Raw genomic sequence first — 22,904 nt, forward strand, 5'->3', positions numbered from 1 at the left:
CGGCAGCACAGCCGGCCACGAGAGGCAAGAGCACGCGGCACGACAGGCGCTGCTTTGGGCGGCTGGAGCAAGAAGACCAGAGGTTGAAGAAGCACTACGGCCGTTGGATGGACATCGTACAGTCACTGGAGCTAGAATCGTTCATATCGACTAAGTTGACAAAGCCCTCCGTCCCCGTCAACTTAGTAGGCCCACAAGTCAGCCTCCCACTAAGCTGGGTCCCAGCTAGCAGGGGGTTTCATTTATTTGTGCATAATAAGGAGGCACTTCCTTGCGTGCGAAGATATAGCTGGTGGGTCCGACCTATCAGCGGGGGGACTTTTTTGCGAAATAGGGTGGCCCGTCTGGTGGGTCCCTGCTGTCAGGTGCAGGAATCATTATTTTGCGCATAATAAGGAGGCATTTCCTTGTTAGCGCTCGTGGACCCAGCTGTCAGCCTCTCCATGTACAGTCCACATCCGGTGGATGTCATTCATTGACCATGGCGTGGCGAGAGCAATAGGGCAGTGGACGACGGCGAGGCCTAGGAAGGGAACGACACGGAGCCCGGGAAGACTCGGCAGTGGTTTCCCACGTGGTGGGGAGTACGAGGGTTTACTGGTCAGGCTGCCGTCGCCGGAAAATAACAGGACGTGTGGGTGAGTAGAGGAATGGCTTGGCCAGCAATGGAGTAGGGTGGGGCTGTGCGGCCTGTGAGGCAGCATAGCCGGCCACAGGAGGCGGGAGTAGGCAGTCCCACCGGTGCTGGTTTGGGCGGCTGGAGCAAGAAGACCAAAGGTTGAAGAAAAACTACGACCGTTGGATGGACATCGTATGGTCTCTACAACTAGAATCGTTTATATTAACTAAGTTGACAAAGCCCTTGGTACGCGTCAACTTAGTGAGCTGACTGGTCAGCCTCCAAAATGGTGCGCCCCAGATGTCAGGGGGAGGAATCATTTTTTGGGCGGCTGAAGCTAGAATATCCTAGATTGAAGAAGAAGCACTACATCCATTGGATGGACATCCAACGGACACTGCTGCTAGAACCGTGTGTTGACTATAAGTTGACAAAGCCTTGCATACGCGTCAACTTACTTTTTTACGGGACGCATCAACTTAGTAGGCCCACAAGTGTGTGGCAGAGAACTTATATCCCATTTGCGATTTGTAAGAATGAATAGGCCAATTTTGAATTCTACTAGAATCTACTACAACCCATTTATAGTTTGTTAAAAGTACAACCCATTTTCTAGCTAAGACAACGATTACCAACCGTTCAAAACAGAGTTTAATAAAATTTCCCACATTTTGACGGGATCCGAAATATATTTATCCCAAAATTTCTAGTCATATTAAATACAATTTCAATATAAATTTGTATTACGTAAAAATCCAACGAAACATTGTGCGCGCAACAATTAATGAAATTAAAATTTTCAAAATCCAAAAGTAATATTTTATAAACTAATTACGTGTTTGGTGCATTTTTTATAGTTACTACCCAGTTTTTATAATTACATCCCATTTATTATTTCTTAAAGCCCATTTTCTTGTTAAGCCTAATGCATCCCTCCTAGGAAAGATTTGCAGCCCAGCGGGGCGGAGAATAAAAGTTGACCCGGATTGTTTACAACTGTCGGCCCAGTTGCATTGCTGATGTAGAAAAAAAAGGCATGTGTACTACAGTACAACCTTACATGGCTACTCACCCCACATTCAGCGACACCAGAAAGGCCCAAACAAGGCTTCTGTACAATGTTTTGAAGTCACTGAGCTTAATTAATAACTTAAGAAAAAAGTTAGAGTACAATGGAACCTAATTAAAAGTTGTCACGAGCGAAGAAATAATTCAACGGGTCCCACTTGTGTGTGTGTGTGCATGTGTGTGTGTGTTTGTGTGTGTGTGTGAGAGAGACCCATCGGTCGATGCTCGTAAATACATCTTTCAGCCATATGCATTGATGATGCTCAGTAAAAACTTATATAGTTGACACAATCATATAGAGCATCATAGCACACTGAACTTGCATCCAAAAATTTCACGCAGGCGGCACAATCAGGGTGGAAGCAGTGGATCACTACGGGTAGTGCTATGTTGAAACCAAGGAACTCGTACATAATGGTTCATCGTCTTTATCAATGATGGGGAAATATCTTGAATGATGTGCAAAGAAAACAGACAGACAACATAATATATAAGTTCTGCAAGAACATTAAGTTGACATTTAGCCCTTTCTAAAAAAAAGTTCAGGAAAAAAAGTAGAACAGGTCACAATCAAATGTACTGGCACATCAGTGCTTCACACACATAGCTCGGATTTAACTAGTACAGTATCTGACATGATTCAGTTGTTACCTCAAATTAGGCAGCCAGCCCTGCCTCTTCTCCCAAAGAAGCAGCGACCTCCGCCGCGCGATGGAGTAGGCCCTGTGCCATGCATCGTTCCGAGCAACATGGGGAAAGTCTGACGTTGACTCCTGTAATGGACGTCGTTGACGGACCCGGTTACCAGCGGCGGTGACATGACTTCAATCGATGGATTGACCACTTCTTCGACATGCACGAACAGTCGATACAGGTACATCCCTAACGTGGTCCATGACGGTCTTGGTGGCAATGAATAGTACAACCCTGGTTCCTGCACCGGTATCTCAACACTAATCACCTTCGGTATGGTGGACGGCTTCTTCATCCATGCCATAACCATCAGATCCCAGCTGTCTGGAGGAACAAACATACTTACGAGCTCACCTCCAAGGTCGTTGATAAACTCATTCATGGACTCGTTCCAAGCACGTCGAGGCATGCCATGGAAGGTGAGCTTTGTTAAAAACACAAGCTCAGAGGGCATCGAGCTGTATCCTTGGTGCCACTGATCAAAGCTCACCAGTGCGCCATCGCAGAACAAACGCCGGGAAGATTCGAATACACGACTACAGTCAAAAGTTGTCCGGAACCTGAAGAAGAAATCAACCGGTGGTAGACAGACTTCGACGAGCAAGTCACTTATTTGGATGCCATGCGCAATGCCAAGAGCTTTGACAAGGTCGTCTGGAGAGACGGGATGCCGGTCGCCATTGATGGTTACCATCAGCACTTTGCTGGCAAACTAATCGTCAAGCGCCGCCATGCCACTATTGAGTGACAGCACACAGCGCCCAAAGGCAGGACGGACCTCAGGATCTCCGGCTCGGAGATCTGCGATGACCGGCGACATGATAGTGCGCTTGAGTAGAGGGAGTACATGAGGAGGATTTGGGGGAACTGGAGTAGGAATCGAGATTCCAGAGGTGGGGGCGGGAGATTGGGGATGAAAAGGTAGCATGAATTTCGAACACGTGCCAATATGCTCTCGGCGCGCAAGCGCACGAAAACACCGATGGCGCCCACATGTCGGCCTAAGAGTCCCTATTCTTTCTTTTTTTGAGAGCCCGGCCTTTTTTGAGGATCTTTTGAGAGCCCGGCCTGAGAGTCATAATTGACCTATTTTGGCATTGCGTTACTACTCGGCCCATATTCAACGACACCTCACTGGCCCAAACAAGTGAACATCATCGAAAAGACACTGAACTCAAATTATAACTTGAAAAAAGGAGATATACTCTGAACACTAGAGAATGGTGATGCCCTCATTTAGCCCACCAGCAGTTCAAGTCAATTAACAGTTCGAAACAATGATATATACAACATTCAAACACTGACTAGCGACTACTACTGACATAAACAACAAGACATGATAGTTCATAAGAAGTCTTGCTACACCACCAAAATGCACCCATCTGCAGCGCTCAGACTCTCCTGATCCAGATGAGAATGACATTCTAAATAGAGGCAACTATTACATAGTAAGAGTGACATAGACGAGGATGACCAACTGATCCGAAGACACCAGTACTCCTCCCTTTCGACACAACAACCCAATTACCTATCAACCTGAAGGCTTGAACCACATCACTGCCTGTCGGACTCGACACATCCAAGGATCAAAGTTAATCTAGATGCCTTTGTCATTCTCACCTTGTTTTGACTGCAGGCTATATCGTTGACAATCAGGGGAGTTTGCTCCCAAACTCCTAGGGCTCGCCGTGTAGACACAGTTTTCCATAGCAAACATAGCCTCTCTGCCATCAAGGTCCTTGCCAACGGTGATCTCCTGGTTAATCGGATAATAGAGTCCGAGAAACAGAGAGTTGAACCAAGGCTGTTTACCTGCCTCCAACTCAAAAATCTTGAAGGCCCCAACAAGTTGGTATCCTGCTCATAGACGTAACAACCACTGTCCGGATACTCACGTATTTCGCGATGCTTGCATACAGTGGGGTTTTTGCAATATAACTTTTTCGGCTCATGTGTTTGAGTGATCATCAGTCTTTTGTCGTTGTCTGATCAAGCGAGGAACCAGTTGTGCTTCCCTGTTTTGGCAAAGGTGGTGTGATTACAAAGGGCGGTAACTGTAGGGACACTGCATCATATAAAAAGGATAGACATTGTTAATGTAAGATCAGCATTGTTTAGAGTATGAGTAGGATAATGCTAGAAACAACATTGATATGTCCCTATTGGAACTGGGTGGAAAATACAGGGAAATGTATAATAGGTTCGAAAATATAGAAGTGCCATGCATGGTTATACTCATGTTATCTCACAATCGATTCTTCACAGGAAACTACCATGTCATGCATGTTATGTAATCATGTTCTGTCCCCACAAACAAATTCTTCAAGGAAACTAACAGACCATGCATTGTTATATACTCATGTTCTGTGGGCAAAATTTTTGTGAGCATATTATTCTAGCCATTGATTGCTGAAGGGCGAACATAGGTATGTACATATGGTAAACATTACAGGATTTCATTACTTCCAAATATAGAGTTCTCCATATGCACATTTACTTCCCTAATGTATGGTTAGATGAAACCTATAGTGTGATGCATGTTTCTACATTAACATCAGACGGAAACAACTTACATGCGTCGTCCCAGCAATACGTGGTGCCATCTGCTTTATCGATCGCGTATATGATGCCATTGTGTTCAATTGCATCGCAGAAGTGTGTATTAGCTTTGACGACGATCCACTGTGAGCTGAGTTGTCTCCAGCTAAAGAAGGCACCGGTGGAAAGATAGGCGAGTCCCTTTTCGAACAAGGCAATTAGCTTGAAGTCTGTGTAATCTGCATGTCGTGTGGGCACTTGGAAGATTACAATCTTCTGCAAAACAAGGTGCGTCCAAATGACAACATAATCTAGATGACTTGGATCGCGACGGTAAAAGTCTACATCATCCAACGGAGGAAGGATAATCTCATGGTAGGTCTAGAAGTTCACGAGCACCAAGTTTTTCCCGTCTTCTCTGACGGCAGCCATCCAGTGGGAGTTTATGCCGACCCAGTACATACCTGCAAGAAGTTTTGGGCGATGGTGATCGGATCAAAGTCCAGGGAAATGATGTACGGCGACCCACTACATACCTACAAAGAAGTTTCAGCTAATGGAGGTCGGATGGAAGTCGAGGGACATCATGTACGCCTTCATGTCATGGTGAGCAAATCTCGCAAGACCAGATAGCAGTAAGCAGGGTGTCTTGAAAAGCTTAGGCCTCGCTTCAACGATGGCAGTGTGCATGCCCCTCGAGCATGCAGCCAGCCGCACGATGCTCAACATATCCATACATGAACAACAGAGGTCGAGGATGTCACTGGAGAGATTGTTCCAATCGCGGCTCATATGGATGCTGCACGGTTCATGTTCGGCCATGGCGGAGTTTGGAAGGTGGGGTTTTGGGGGGCTTGATTTACGGGGGAGAAGGATCTCGGTGCTGGAGCGGCTAGCGAGGGAATAGTGGTACTGGGAGAGGCGAGTGAGGCAAGGGTGCGCGGGGGAACAATGAGATGATGAAGAGTGACCTCAGGATCTCCGGCGAGACGGAGATGGAGATGGAGTGGTGCTAGGGGAGAGGGAGACGAGGAGAGGCATGCTATAGAGTGGCGGTGATAGTGACTGCGTAGTGCACAAGGTGAGGTTGACTTTGGTAACCAAGACACACCGCCTGGACTGGTGTCAACTCGGGCGCAGGGTCTTGTCACTTCACTATGAGGACTGGATGAATAATAGTATTTTGACCATCAAGTGTACCACAGTTGTACTACAAGTAGTAGTAGGAGTAGTAGAACATGAGTAGTACTCCCGCGCTAGCATGCCTCTGGGTTCACTTCATCCACCAGGTATCATCCATATTGCGAGCAGAACCAAATTCTCGTGCATGCAGAAGCACGAAGAAGGACTTTTATCCGTTTGCATAGGTCCCACCTATCAGGAGGGGTGCCGAAATTAAAAGGAATCATAAAATGTCTCGCCACGGTGATTATAAAGAGTGACCACAACTAGCCAGTGGCACATGTAGCGCTAGAAGGATGGGCATGTATAGGGACAGGCCCCACTCCTTAGTCTACCCGCGTAGCCTTTTCGTTTAGTCTACCTAGCCGTCTAATCAACTGCCCGCAGGCCACTTCTCCAATTTACTTCTCCATCGGGAACTGATTTTCCTTGGCTTCTTCACTACTCCTCCATCTTCATTTGCATCCAAACCACACTGCATTCACATTGTTTTAACCTCTTCAGATCCTCCTGGAGTAATTCCGAAGCCCATATAAATAATCATCTTCTTCAGCTAGACTAGCCATCTAATCCTAATTCTCCAAATCATATCCCTCCGGTCTAGCAGTTCCAAATGGAGAAAGAGATCGAGATGCAGGTTTTTAGCGTCCAACATGTCCTTTTCGAAGGCTCATTGAGCATAGTTGCCATAGTCACCGACCACCCAAGGGTTGTTCGGAAGTGGATAAACAATGTATCCAACTCCCTCCAAAAGGTGGAGATGAAGGTCATCGGTCTCAACGCATAGTACACGGAGCATGCCACTGGGAAGATCCAACGCGCCGCCGTCCTTCAGTTGTGGCTCGAAGATGATGTTTCGGTATACCACATCATACACGCGCACTCCATACTAGGTGAGCTTCACGATTTCTTGTCTCGGGAGGACATATACTTCTGTGGGGCAGCCATCGCAAGGGACAAACAGAAGTTGGAGCCGTACAACCTTGATTTGAAAAGCATCGCTGACGTACAAACCAAAATAAAAATTCATGTAGAAGATTGTGATAAACCGACACCATCACTATTCGATGTAGCAAATTTTGTGCTCGGAACAAATCTTCAGAAGGGTGGCATTAAGGTCGTCTGGATGGGAGAATTATCCCTTGACATATGAGCGGATAAAATATGCTTCCCTGGATGCCTGTGTGAGTTTCGAGATAGCTGCAAGGTCCAGAGAGCTTGTTGCGAAGCCGTCTCCTGTAGAAAATGAGAACAAGAAGAAGAACAAGATGCTGCACCAGCAGCACGGCATTATGGATGGATGAACTATTTCCTCTATTGTAAATAAATTATTCCCTCTCTGTGTATATTGACATAGATGTACTATTTCAATGGTGTGCATGTCTTTGGAACAAGTAGTAGCGTGGGTCCGCTTGACTATAAGGAACTATTTATCCGCCTAGCTTTCTCTACTACTTCTTCCAGTGATCGATATGCAATGCATGTGTCCGTAGACATGACAGCTTGTCCATGGAAGTTCAATTACAACGACCATCATGTTTCATCCACTGCCACTCGCGATTCCCACGACGCCGCTCCAACCCACGGCACCACGTCCCCCGATGTGCGCCTCACCCCTCTCGGCCGCACCGCCCCTCTGCCTTTGTGTGCATGACATGTGGGCCAACTGAAATTTGGCGAGCATCAAGTTTCTACCACAGCCACACGTGATTCCCACGACGCCAGTCGAACCCATGACACCACACGTCCCCCGACCTACGGCTCACCCCTCTCGGCCCCACTGCCCCTCTGCCTTCGGGAGCATTACATGTGGATCAGCCACCTATCAGGTCCACATGTTATTGACTCAAAGGCAGGTGTCGTAAGGAGCTGAAGCTCAGACCCGAGGGCCCCGAGAGGTAAATGTAACTCCTGCGTGAGGCCTTGTGGTTGTACCGCTGCATGAACTCGTGCCAAACTCAAGATTTGTTTCTTTACTATACATGCACGCAACAATTTAATGGACATTGTAATCTCAACATGTGATGGGGAGCTCTAAATTTGAATTTGAAACTTATAAAACAAAAAAATTCAAAACAAATAAACTGGGATTGAGGGAGTATACCTTAGGATGTGTCCCATACAGAACAAGTCCCCTGGTTTGTTCACCGCAAAAGATGCGGTTAGAAAGGAGCACAGCATCTTCATACTCGTAAGGCAACAAATCGGCCACAGACTGCATCGTCCACCTTTGACCGCCATGTGCAAAGTTCATGCTATCTTCTTCAATCTCACCGTGGTTCCATCATACCAATTCAGGCGGTGGCCCGTTGCATGGCTGATCCCAATGTTGGACAAAGGTTCTACGGGAACGGTTTCACCGTTGTAAATGTCGTGCAAATTGATGTTGGCACCCTCCCGTACATATGCAAGCCAATCTCCACTCGCACTGAGCCTAACCTGTGAAACAGTGGGTAGGGGGAGAATTAGGAAATGGATACGGAAGTAGTCTTTAGAATGCATTTACTACGTGATCAAACTCATCTTACCTGCTCATCGGACAAAATCTGAGTGCCCCTCAACGTCGGCATCTCAAGGGGAGTCAACTTGCAACTACGGCCACGCCATGCTGGAGAGACCCCCAAGGAAACATCCTCGTGTGTTGCAAACATCAAGATACATTTGTATGAGTAGCTTATCTTGTGATAGAAAAGTATGAATGAGGGAAGGCCTTATTTGCAAATGTGGAGAGGGGTGTAGGTTTCCTTTTGCAAAATTTCCACATTTTTCTTCCTATCCATCAGATATAAATCGGACGACCTATATTGCAGGGTGGCAGGCACACCATCATCACCAACTCTGTTTTTTATAAGAGTAGAGACTAGCAAGATGCCTGTGCGTTGCACGGAACATCAAGATCTTGTGGGAGAAAAGGATGAACGAGGGAAGGCCTTATCTGCAAATGTGGAGAGGAGTGCGGGTAAATTGTCATAGTTTCCTTCCTATCCGTTAGATATATATCGGACGACCTATATTCCAGGATGGCAGGCACACCATCATCACCAACTCTGCTTTTTATAAGAGCTCTTATAAAAAGCAAAGTTGGTGATGATGGTGTGCCTGCCATTCTGCAATATAGGCCATCCGATTTATATCCGACGAATAAGAAGGAAACTATTGCAATTTTGCAAAAAATACCCACACCCCTCTCCACATTTGCAGATAAGGCCGTCCCTTGTTCATCCTTTTCTCCCACAAGATAAACTACTCATACAAATGCATCTTGATATTCCGTGCAACGCATGGGCATCTTGCTAGTATAAGAGAGTAGTAGACTAGCAAGATGCCAGTGCGTTGCACGGAACATCAAGATGCATTTGTATGAGTAGTTTATCATGTGGGAGAAAAGGATGAACGAGGGAAGGCCTTATTTGCAAATATGGAGAGGGTGTGGGTATTTTTTTTGCAAAATTGCCATAGTTTCCTTCCTATCCTTTAGATATAACTCGGACAGCCTATACTGGAGGATGGCAGGCACACCATCATCAACAACTCTGTTTTTCATAAGAGTAGAGTAGAGATAGAGATAGAGACTAGTACAACCAATGTGCTGGCCCGCGCGTTGCAATGGATCCAAAGTAGTAGAATAATACTTGTTCATGGGCTTGAAATATAAACACTCTAGTTTTGATATACATATATCAGTAAAAGTAAATCATGCTTCACTCAAAATATATTCCTCGGGCTGTTTTGATGGTTTGAATATAACATGTTTAAAAAAATTGGAGCTATTTTTTTACATCTTGTAGCATGGCACGACATCCGGTGCACCTAAGCGTCTGACAAAAAAATTGAGTTTGGGTCCGTGGCACACCCTACGGAAAGATGCCCGTGTGGGCTTCTTCTATAACTAGCAAGAGCCCGTGCATTGCAGGGAACATCAAGATGCATTTTTTTACAAACCACCTGTTGTGATTGACCCTTGCAAGAGTAATCCCATGTGTAAAAACTAATGATATCTCGAGAATTTTATCGGAAAAATGGTATCTTTGGAACAAGTTTTCTCTACTACTGTTCCTTGCAGTGAGCGGTATGCAATGCATGTGTCAGCAGACATGACAACTTGTCCATCGAAGTTGAACCACGGCGACCATCACATTTCTTGTTTCTACCACTACCACACCCACACACGATTCCCATGACGCTGCTCCAACCCATGCCACGACGTCCCCTGATTTGCGCCTCATCCCTCTCGGCCCCACTGCTTCTCTGCCTTTGCCAATAGTCGGTTTGCTCAACGACGGTCCCACATGAAAGTGAAAATGCTAGGCAACACGCCTTCCATAGCTATGTGGCGTGCCGGACGGGCCATGGAATACTCCCGATTCCCGGGTGTGTGGGGGTGCGACGCGAACGCGGAAGGCCTTTTCCTTTTACTGGCAATGTGCCCATGCGTTGCGACGGATCCAAAGTAGTAGAATAGTAGTACTTGTTCACAAACTTGAAAGAAATCACTCTTGTTTTGATGTACTCCTAATATATTACTTTTGACTCAAAATATATTTCTCATGCTTTTTTGATGAGGTGTGGGAGGGATGTGGCTGCTTTCAAGATAATGAGGGGTTTTCTGCAAATTGGAGCAGAGAAGTGGGCTATTGTTGCAAAAATGCCACAACTTACCTCATAGTCGTCAGATGCAGATCTAATGGTCAGAAACGACGGATGGCAGACACACCACCATCACCAACTGAGTCTTTTATAGGAGTAGGAGTATTGTAACATTTGGTTCTGCTCCTTGGCATGATCGATAGATACAAATAACAATTGGAAACACTAGGGCGGGGCTATTTCCGCCAGATAAGCAGGGTACATAGTAGCTAGATTGGTGCATCGTCCGTTTGGTCACATGCAGTCCGATATGTTCTAGTGTTTCTATCAAGATGCTCGTGTGTTGCACAAAGTTGATGGAAAAGGTAAGCACAACCTATAAATTGACAGATGGAGTACTAGTTACAGTGATGCAATTAAGCAAAGGGATCACACATGTCGGTATTGACTGGAACGAGAATGCAATAGCACAATACTAAGAATTAAGGCCACGATGATGCGATTGCAGTGGTGGTTACATGAGGCAAGAAGAAAGATGCATCCATCAACGTATGACCTCCTCCTTCTCAAGTTAGTGCGCCGGGCCACCGACTGGCGGCTAAGGATCGGCGGCTTTTCTGGCGAGGTCAAGGTGCTTCTCAGCAAAGGCATCCAAGGCTTCCAGCCGGTTGAGGAAGGCCAACATCGCATCGTCCTCAATGGCCTTGTAGATACCTATGTACATGATTTTCTCGTGCATGTGGATGTGTAGGTTGACGAATTCTTGCAGGGCGGGGCGCCTCACGGTGAGCGCGACCTCCAGGTGGACATTCTTCGTGGCGTCGACTGGTAATCGCAGGGCCACCAGTGCTTGAAAGAGGTTCCGGCAATGGAGGCCGATTAGGGTGGCAGGCAATGAGGAGCCCGGGCACGCGGGATGGAGGAGTACGGCGATGTTGTCCGCGAGCTTCTTGAGGACGGTGAACTTGTTGGTGGTAGCAACGATCATCTTGTCAAACTAAGAGTCGTAGTTGGCATCGACGGCGGCCATCCACCAGCCGCTCGCAAACACCGTCTGGAGACGATCCTCGGTGCCATGCCGCAGGCCAACATCGTGGTCCATCTGGCACAGCCGTTGGCCGCTCGTGCGCACGCATCACTGCCATGGGTCTGGAGTGAGCACTTTTGCGCTTATTTGTGTAGGTTCTTAGGAAAATACTTAGGTGCGTACGATGTGGTAGATGCATTGGAATGGAGGGGCGCCTTTATATGAGTGCAAACTGCATTGCATTTACATCGTGCAGCCTCTTTTCCCGGTCCTCCTCCCATTACTTCCCTTATGCATTCACGATGCTAATTGAAGGAGGATGCATCATTGGCCATTCAACATTTCGGGAACCACCACCCCTCCCTTGTCTGCATTAAAGCTGTATCGGGAACTACGCCGCCCGCTGTCAAATCGAATAGTACTACGCCACCGGATGCACGCCCGGCTGAACACGCCTCCTCGCCTCCATCAAACCCCTCCGTTAAACCTGCATGCAAACCGAGAAACCTACTCCGGCCACACGTCCGTTCATGAGCGGGCCAGAATTAAACGCAACATCGGCCGAGCTCCTCCTGCCCGCCCTCAGTTTAAACGAGGACAGACACCCGCCAAGCTTCTACCGTTCGCCCTCTATTTAAACAAGGCCAGGCAGACAGCGGGCAAGAATTGCACCCCTCCGCTGCTCCCCCATCTCCTCCTTCACCATTTTCTCCACTCTTCTGATGGCTTCCGAGGAGCCGTTCTCCGGCATACTACCCGGCTGGGTGGCTCGCCGAGCCCTTAGGATACGGGCGAGGCCGCTCGGTGCTTCACCAACCTCGCTTGGCTCGATGGAGCCAGTTGTCGCCCGAATCCGGCGCGTGGTTCAGCAACTCACCACTCCAGTTCAGCTCGATGAGGAGTGGTGAGTTTCCCCACGCCGGCAGGGCGGTGAGCACGCCGGTACGGGCGTCATCGCTGCCGCGTCGTACCGCGTCACTAGTGTCTGCGGTGGGCGCGCCTCCCATGCCTGTGGCAACACCATGCAGGCAGAGACAGAAGACGGGTGCATGGAGAGCAATGAGTCGGTGGCCAGCTTCTCCGTGTTCACCGCCATCATCGAGGAGAAGTAGAACACGGGAGGCTGTTGCCACTTGGGTCCCATGAAGGCCACCGCCGAGGTGACGACTGTGCATTCAGGTGGTTTATTTGTTGCTTCATCTCTTCCGAGGACCTTCACCGACCCCGCAAGTGTCTGCCGGACATGAGGAAGACAAAGGGATCCGCGGGCAGCCATTTAGATTAGGTACTCCCTCTCTGGCCGGCGGGAAATATTTGTTCTAAGAATGGATAAATTGGATGTATCTATAACTAAAATAAGTCTCGATACATCCATTTCTATGACAAGTATTTCCGGATGGAGGGAGTATTAATTATACCAAGAGAGCCGGATTAGCATCGCTTAGTTCATGTAAATGTAATGAAATCCATCATGTTTATATGAAGATCCGGATTTTTTATACGAAATCCTTCATGCTTATATGAAAACAGTCCGTGTTTGCACAAATTTCATCTGGTTGGTTAGAGTTGTGAAAATGTATGCCGCTGGCGTTTGATGTCATCCTCCGTGGAAGGAAGCGGGAGGAAATTTGCTGGTTGCCGTTGGAGATGCTCTTATGCTGGAAATAATAGAGTCACATCCAATACATTTGAGTTAATTGCGTGTATGATTCTTCCTCTATAAAAAGTTAATTGCATGTACAGTGTACACGTGACTTGCAGGGTGGCTACAGCTTCATACAGAAAGTTAAAAAGAAATGAGTCCATCCTTAATCTTGTATTCTAAGTACTCTATGGTTTCCACTATCAATACAGTAGTGAAATAAGTATTTATTAAATAAGTAATGTATAATATAAAAATCTAAAGTTAAAGACAGAATTCGAACTCAGGTCATCGCGTTACGAGCATCCGACGCTAACCAGTCCAGCACATTTTTGTTGTAGACCATGCTGGAGATATATCTCCATGTCTACTCTTATACTCCATCCGTTCCTAAATATTTGTCTTTTTTAGATTTCAAATGGACTACCACATACAGATGTGTATGTAGACATATTTTAGAGTGTAGATTCACTCATTTTGCTCCGTATGTAGTCACTTGCTGAAATCTCTAAAAAGACAAATACTTAGGAACGGAGGGAGTAGAAAACAGAGTTGGTGATGACGGTGTGCGTGCCATCCTGCAAAATAGGCCGTCGGATTTATATCTAACGGATAAGAAGGAAACTATGGTAATTTTGCAAAAATATACCCACACCCCTCTCCACGTTTGCAAACAAGGCCTTCCCTCGTTCATCCTTTTCTCTACTCTTACTAGCAATGTGCCCGTGCATTGCAACGGATCCAAAATAGAATAATACATGTTCACAAACTTGAAAGAAAAACACTCTAGTTTGGTGTATATATCACTAAAAATATACTCGTATTGGGTTTCACTCAAAATATATTCCTTGTGGCTGTTTTGATGAGGTGGGTGAGGGATGTGGTTGGTTTCAAGATACTAAGGGGTTTCTGCAAATTGGAGCAGAGAAGTGGGGTTTTGTTGCAAAAATGCCATGACTTACATCATAGTCGTTAGATGCAGATCTGATGGTCAGAAATGACGGATGGCAGACACACCATCATCACCAACTGAGTCTTTTATAGGAGTAGATATAAAAAACAGAGGTGGTGATGATGGTGTGCCTGCCATCCTGTAATATAGGCCGTCTGATTTATATCTGACGGATAGGAAGGGAACCATGGCAATTTTGCAAAAGGATACCCACACCCCTCTCCACATTTGCAAATAAGGCCTTCCCTCGTTCATCCTTTTCTCTAACAAGATAAACTACTCATATAAATGCATCTTGATGTTTCGTGCAATGCATGGGCATCTTGCTAGTGTCTCACAAGATAAACTACTCATACAAATGCATATTGATGTTCCATGCAATGTACAAGCATCTAGCTAGTTTCTTTTAAAATAGTTACTACGATAATTGGGTTGAAGTGATATATTTTATGTCTACCCCGAATGATTTCAAATTCACTAGTAGTAACAAATAAAAGGTTGTCTTGTTAATTAATAGAAAACAGGTGAAAACTATCACATGAGGTCGGTAAAAACAAGGCACACTGGGTTCAGCGTCATCGTCACTACAATTGTGCGCGCGTGAGAAGTCTACATATCGAGGGGGCTACGGAGAAAAAGACGTATCAAGTGTGTCTGAGCGAGGCACAGAGACACAATGCTTGAGAGAGAAACCAATTGACAGATTAAGATCAGATTGAGTTGTCACCCTTTTGCTGTCATTGTTGGGGTTGGGGGTGGGGAGGGGGGAGAGAAAGACGTATCGAGAGTGTGCGCGGTAGGCACAGAGGCACAACTAGCGAGTGTGTGTGTGTTTTTGAAATAGGAGTAGATAGATTACTATCAAGATTGATGTGCCACCCTACTCCTTCGGTGTCGGGTAGTGTGTGTATGTGTGTTTGAGAGAGAAGGCAGTCGATAGATTAGTATCAAGATCGAGGTGTCACCCTACTCCTTCGGTGTCGGGAAGTGTGTGTGTGTGGGTGGGTGGGGGGCAGTGACACTTACATATATCTACTCTTATAAAAACTGAGTTGGTGATGATGGTGTTCCTGCCATCCTGTAATATAGGCCATCCGATTTATATCTGACGGATAGGAAGGAAACTATGGCAATTTTGCAAAAAGATACCCACACCCCTCTTCACATTTGCAAAGAAGGCATTCCCTCGTTCATCCTTTTCTCCCACAAGATAAACTACTCATACAAATGCATCTTCATGTTCCATGCAACGCATGGGCATCTTGCTAGTAGGGAGAAGGAGTTTGTGTGACACATATATATATTAAGGGATAGGTAGATAGCATGTGTGTGAGGCATACTTAAAGCATCACGAAGATAAACAAACGGTGTGCATGCAAGTGCCGGAAAAATGAAGCGATAAACAATGTATACGCGTGCGTCTGTGTGTGTGTGTGTGTGTGTGTGTGTGTGTGAGAGAGAGAGAGAGCGCGCGAAATCTCAAAACAAGAGGTGCTCTGCTGGAATCCCATTGTATGTATTCACATGGTTCCGGAACTCGAGTTAACCTTAGGCATATTGTATGTATTCACATGGTTCCGGAACTCGAGTGAACCTTTGGCATATGTGTGAGAGACATAGTTATCCTTTGAGACACTAGTGGTTGTGGGTGGGTGGAATTAAAGGGGTGGGCGTGTTTGACAGAGAGAGCGTGTGTGTTTCTGTGTGAGAGACTTGTAGGACGTGGTAGAAAGACGAACTCTAACCTTGACGGAGGGAGAGAAATACATGAAGTGCGCGTGTGTGATTCCGACGCCCACGGGGAAATGAGATATCTATGCGTGTGAGAGAGATTTCATAATTCATTCACGTATCACTATCTAGCGATCATGGACGTGCATTGCTTGAACATAAATCAATATCTACTTCGTACCGTGGCCAAAGGTACAATATCGATTCAATGCTATAAAGATTGGACACTCACATATCACATTTTTTCTATCTAAATAAACCTTTTCAATTGTGCATGCCAAAGTCTCAGCGATGTTTCTTCGAACAACCAATGTAGCTATCATGTACATGCACCATTTTTACTCTTGCATTCAAATTCATTAGTCTTGGATGATTTAAGGTTCTATTATGAAGTAATATATGTAATATTCATATATGAATTCAACGGGTACGCAATTTATGAAATGGAGGCTATGTAATCATATGAGGTAACACTTTTAAGTAGCGGACTACAATATCCATTTCTTTTGTGGGACTACAATATCCATTTCTTTTGTGGGACTACAATATCCATTTCTTTTTGTGCGCCTCTACACTAACACATCAATGCATTATGTTTAAAGTAAATAACCAATGGCACTAAATTATCTATTTACACAAGAAATACATAGGCTGAGCGTTTGATCCCTTTTTTGTGAACGTGCATCTACACCCGTATGATTGGTCACGCCCGTGTGAACGTCCAAGTTATCGACGCACCATCCCGGTTTATTGTCTTTTTTCTGGGGTGGACTTCACACCAGTTATTAAGTGCTAACGCGTGCCCCATGTAGACAGTCTCGCATGACCTTCCCGCTAATCCAAAATTAGTTGAAACTGGATACGAACAATCCCGCGGGCGGCAAAATCTCCTGCCTCCTTCTAAAATTTCCGCCACCTAGTATTTAGCATGCAAAATTCCCCTTTTTTCCTTGGTGCATGGAGAACAATAGTTACAGTACCGCCCTCATCTACATAATAGGTCGGGGCTGCTTTGGTAACTTCCGGTTCCCCCCACCACACGGCACCCCATTTCCTCTACCCTCCCGCAAAAATGACTAACTACGCAGCAGCAGAGCATCTTACATCAAGCCGTCCGTACTTCATCGGCCTTTCTAGCCCTCCCCTCTCGAAACCCTAGACTACTCATCCACCGGCGTACTAGAGCCCATTCACCGCCAACGGCGTCCACCACGCTGGATCTGCTTCTGCGGCCGCATCTACCCCTCCCACCTCCACTAGAAACAAGTAGACTGCTCATCCACCACTGTACCACAGCCCATCCAGTGCCGGCCTTTTCCACGGCATCGTATCTGATTCGCCAACACTCTCGTCAACCACAACGCATCTGCAGTGGCTCATTTGTACTCTCCACAGGAGACGCTTCGTCCACACCCCCCGGGGCCGCCCCACCGACGCCCCCGTCGACAACCTATGATCCTGGTCGCCGACACCTTCCTCAACCCTACCGGAGCCGCTTCGCTGACACCATCGTCAACCTACCGGAGCAGCTTTGCCTATACCATTCTCAACCCTACCGGGGCCGCTTTGCCAACTCACAGGTCCACGGCCACTGATCCGCTTCGTTGCAGCCTCATCCAACCTATCAGAGCAGCTTCTGACACCCCGTCCATGGCCGCAGATCCGCATAGTCGATGCCATCCTTAACCCAACCACCAGAGCAGCTTCACCGACGCCCTCGTCCACGGCCACAGATCCGCTTCGCCCACACCGTAGTCCACCCTACCGGAGACGCTCCACAAACACCCTACTCAATGGTTCTAGATCTCCTTATCGGACCCCGACAGCCAGCGCAACGTCATCACCCTTGACATTTCTAACCTGATTCCCACCGTCTGGGAAGATGCCAAGAACCCGCTATGGCCTAGGTACTTCACCTTTAAACCCCTACAACATCACCTGCCCGATGTACTTCATATATACTAACATGTCGCTGTTACCTGTTATGAAGCTTGCAAAAACTACAAGGATGATGTTTCTTCTGGATCGAACAGCTTGGCCAACCAAGATCCTGGAATGAGGCATTTCTATGATCTTGTAAGTGCATCTCTCTCTCTTGTATTGTTGTGTGCCTGCCAACGTGCTTTGCTAGGATTTTCGACCAGTAATCCCTTTGTGAAGACAATGATTTCTACTACTGGCTGCTGAATTAGATATGTAGATGTCATACATGATACTACCTGGTACCTCCATTCCTAAATTTAAGTCTTTATAGAGATTCCACTATAGGCTACATATAGAGCAAAATGAGTGAATCTACACTCAAAAATGCATCTATATACATATGTATGTGGTCCATACTAGAATCTGTACAAAGACATATATTTAGGAACAGAGGTAGTACATTACACAAAATTGTAGGTGGCATGTAGGAATTCCAGTGCACTACATTAGGCTCCCTTAGAGTGCCTGCTAGTCCAGCACACAGAGTCATGGCTAGTTTATGCTACGCACACAATCGTTAATTGGTGGTTTAAATATGCGCAAGGGATATGCAATGTATTATCATGTAGATATGTTTGAAATTAGTCGTGTCAACTTGTAGATAGGGTTACACAATGAAAAAGTACAAGATGTATGTGGCAATTTCATGGAACATCGCAAAAAGGAGAGGCAGCGGTGAGCCTATACAGTGTGCTATGGTAGGTCACTCCTCCATTGCAATCATCATGACATGTTACTTGTATGTCAGTTCTATTGGCCAAGTTTCTTAGGGACAATTATTACGAGTTATCCTAAGAAAATAAGCACATGTGAATATAAGCTCCAGGTAATAAGCCAACCAGTTCTTTTCATTGCCTTCCTTTTCAGCTTATCTTTGGTATGATGAGTGAAAAGTCTAGATTGCATTATATTTTGTCATTTCTCTGCCCATATGAAAATTAATTTGACATGCAAACATCACAAACTGAACCCACTGCAGTAATTAATATGATAGGAAAATAGGCCGTCACTATTTGTTCAAAATGCATATACAAAGATACCATCTACTTGGCTCAATCTACTTTGGTCAATGTCTTCCATAGAGATCCCATTGCCTAATTTAAGCGAAGAATGCATGGCCCACATTTAAATGAAGAACAATTATTTATTAAAATTCGATGGTTCGAGTGGCTGTTATCATATAGCAGCAACACCTAAAAGCATTATATAGCAGCAGTAGCTCATAGCAACTCATCATACAGTAGCAGTAGTGTGCAATTCATCATATACCAGCAACAGCTCATAGCAATTCATCATATAGCAGCAGCAGGAGCAGCTCATAGCAATTCATCATATAGCAGCAGCAGAAGGAGCTCATAGCAATTCATCATATAGCAGCAGCAGCTTGTAGCAACTCACCATATAGCAGCAGCAGCTCATAGCAATTCATCATATAGCAGCAGCAGGAGTAGCTCATAGCAATGCATCATATAGCAGCAGCAGAAGCAGAGCATAGCAATTCATCATATAATGGATCAGAATGAAAATTTGGCAAAAAAATCAGAGGAGATCGTCACCTTGTTGGATGAGCTCATCCTTCAATAGCACCTCAAGGCCACGGCCTGGGAGGAGGGGAGGGGGAATAAGGTGCCTTCTGCCGCAGTGTGGCATCAGCCGTAGTCGTGCGGCGCCCGCCGGAGTAGTGCGTTGGACGGACCACAGTGGAGCAACTACTGGAGACCATGAGGATGAGGGGCGGCGCCAGAGGGAGGAGCAACCGGGGAGACTTGGCCCTACCCGCCAGCCATGTAGCCTAGCTGGACAGAGCATCGTCAAGGACCAGGGCAGATGGGACCAGTGGTGACGACTCGCTGGAGGAACCCTAGCACTACAGGCAGGGGATCGAGGTAGAGGGAAAGGGGAGAGGAGACGCAAGCGGGCAGGGCAATTGCGTTTTGAGTGTATATAGGTAGACAACATAGTCATTTCACTATTCCCCTTCCATTCAATTTTTAGTGAGCTTCTACCCGAAACACCCCCCTCCAAAGCGAAATGAGTTAAGCCGAAGCCCATAACTCCAAAATGACTTATTTACATCTTTTATGGCTTATTTTGACAATAAGCTCTGAAAAGGCGGAATAGAACTGGCCCTTAACTTACAATTCAATTGTGCGTGCAATGATGAATCACTCCCGCCTGCTATAGTGTACATTTAGGCATCATCATACATGGCATAACCTAATACATGTGTATTCCATTGTAGAATCTAGAATATGAAATGTTTATGTTAGTTCATACGATTCACATGATGTTTAAATGCCCCTGAAATCTGGTTAGTCAAGTGGTGGTCTTTAAGCCTCCTTCTTTGCTTCTTTTCTTGATGCATCTGTTCAATTGCTTGTTTGCATCAGCCAGCCATACCAGAACAGTTTGCTTTGATTACTTGTTGTTCTTGACCTAATTCTCTAACATAGCTTGTCAATGATTTAAACACTAGGGGCTGCTGTAGTGGGGGCTTGTCTAACTCATAGGTGACATAAAGGTTTGGTTGTACACTAAAGTAGGCTCTCCAAGAGTACCTAGAGATCCAGTTCGAAGGTATGCCTAGTTTTTACATATTGCACACATAGTAAATGCTCATTTCATTCTGTGCAAGTGCAAGAGATGTGGCATGTTTCATTATGTGGTGTTGTTTTGTTATAATCTCATCCTTTTGTGTTGTTCACAGACTAGAAAGTATGCATATTTGTCTTCCAGGGAGATGAGTAACTAGTTTATGTCACCTTGTAGAGGGGGTGCAATGAAGGTAAGATTGAGGATTTCCAAGTACAAGATGTTAGGAAGGAGCCTTGCAAGAGAAGTAGGAGCAGCGCTGAGCCTGCTCAACCAGTTAAGGTAAGTCACTGTATCCAACTCAACAGTTCAATTCCTTGTTTGTTTTAGGCATAGTTAATTTGCTATTTTCAATTGCTTTATTTGTCCTCAGTTAATGAGATGCCCAAACAATGATGCCTGATGTTGGGTACTTGTATAACTATTAGTTGAGATAATTAAAGGCCTTACCATTTAATTACTTTGGCGAAGTGTGCCTGAAGCTTTGAAGTCTATTAACCAAGTATTACTACATGAGGCTCACAATCTAGTTTATACTAGGCTAATGATTGCATAGCTTTGCTTGCTGTAGTAGGTTTGTATGAATCCCTCTGATGTTCATTATGCTCCCTAAGACTTTAATTGAGCTACAGAATGGCCAACTGCTTGCTTACTTATACGCAACGTGTTGTCTAAATTTGTAACTTGTCTGTGTTTTGGATTTGGCCCCAACATCATGCTCCTCTGGTGAGCTAAGAGAGATTTTTGTATGCAGGCTGCACATACTACCATTTTTATAATTTTTAAAATATCACCTGCTTATACTTCATTACGTGTAACATTATTGTTAGTCCTATTTTTCCATGTACAAAATAGTCTGTCTTGCTTGCTTCACTGTTGTAACTATATTTTTGCCCCAGTCATGTGTACTTATAGAAACATTTCAGGATGAAGTGACATCAACACAAAGATCTGCGAGCAGTGCGGCATGGCCGTTACCGAATGATTATGGATTGGAATTGGAATGTGCTGATGTTCTCGAGCATCAACTAGAGGTGGAAAGACAATGTGTACATGATTCTCAACGTATAATCAACAAGTTGAGAATGGACATGCAGGTATTAGATGTAGGAGTCAAAAAAATGAAAAAAGACAGTGAGGTAACCATGAAGGAATTGGAGATTTTGCAGACTGAAATTTGTGCTATCTGAATCCGGCCAATCCTATTTTCTGAAGAGATAATAGTTCAAATGGTAAGTTTTGTTGATGTGTGTCCATGATGTATGAGCTTTATTTGTCCAGTGTATGTAATTTGTTGTTTGTGTATGCTTTACTATCACTGGTGCTGAACTATAATGCCCAATGGGTATATTCAGCTGTAATTTCTTTATTGTATAGTGTAGGATTATTCAATGTTTCTATGCCTTAGTCTTTTTATTGTATAGTGTATGTTTTTAGAGGCGATAATATAGAGTAGGATAATTCTTGAATATGCTATATCATTGAAACGGGGGCCAACATGCCCAAACATTTCCTGGACGCCATACAAACGAACAAACATGTGTAGTCAAAGCGGGCCTTAATTGGGCTGGTCAAAATAATATTAAGTGGATCCCAAATGATGTGGCCCATCGTAACAACGACTCTTAGCAGGCCGTTAACAGGCCAAAAGCTCGATAGGGCTGTATAAATGGAAATGGCCCATGGGCCTCTAGCAGGCCAAAATAGATGTCAATTTTGTCTCGGCCCTTTTACTTTACGAGCCAGTAAGAGGCCGAAAGTGTTATGGGGCAGAGGAGGCCCAATTTGCAAACTAGGCTTTTAACAGGCCGAAAGTCGCGCTGGGCTGAAATGATGCCCTGCGGAACATGGGCCCCTAATGGACCTAAAGTCAAAGGCCCAATTGTTTTGCGGGTCGTTAATAGGCCGAGAGACAAAATGGGCTAGGAGTTGGCCCATTTACCGAATGTGCCAAGTACATGCCTAAAGTCACAGCGGGCTAGAATTGGCCCAACTGCAGAATGGGCCGAGGAAAGACCGAAAGACGCTCCAGGCCATTAACATGCTGGAACTGACGATGGGCCGCTAACAGGCCGAAAGAAGCTCGGGCCGCAATTGGGCCCAAAGACGTAGCGGGCCGTTAACGGGCTAAAACTGATGATGGGTTGGAAATTGCCAAATGTAGAATGGGCCTTTGATGGGTCGATTTTGTGTAACTTGTATCGGCCGTGCCTGTAAATGGGCCTGACTCAAGTAGGCCACTAATGGGCCGGCCCACTTATTTTGATAGGCCCGACCTTTTAATCTGAAT

This window comes from Triticum dicoccoides, chromosome 7A (genome assembly GCF_002162155.2).
Source record: "Triticum dicoccoides isolate Atlit2015 ecotype Zavitan chromosome 7A, WEW_v2.0, whole genome shotgun sequence".
Lineage (NCBI taxonomy): Eukaryota > Viridiplantae > Streptophyta > Magnoliopsida > Poales > Poaceae > Triticum > Triticum dicoccoides.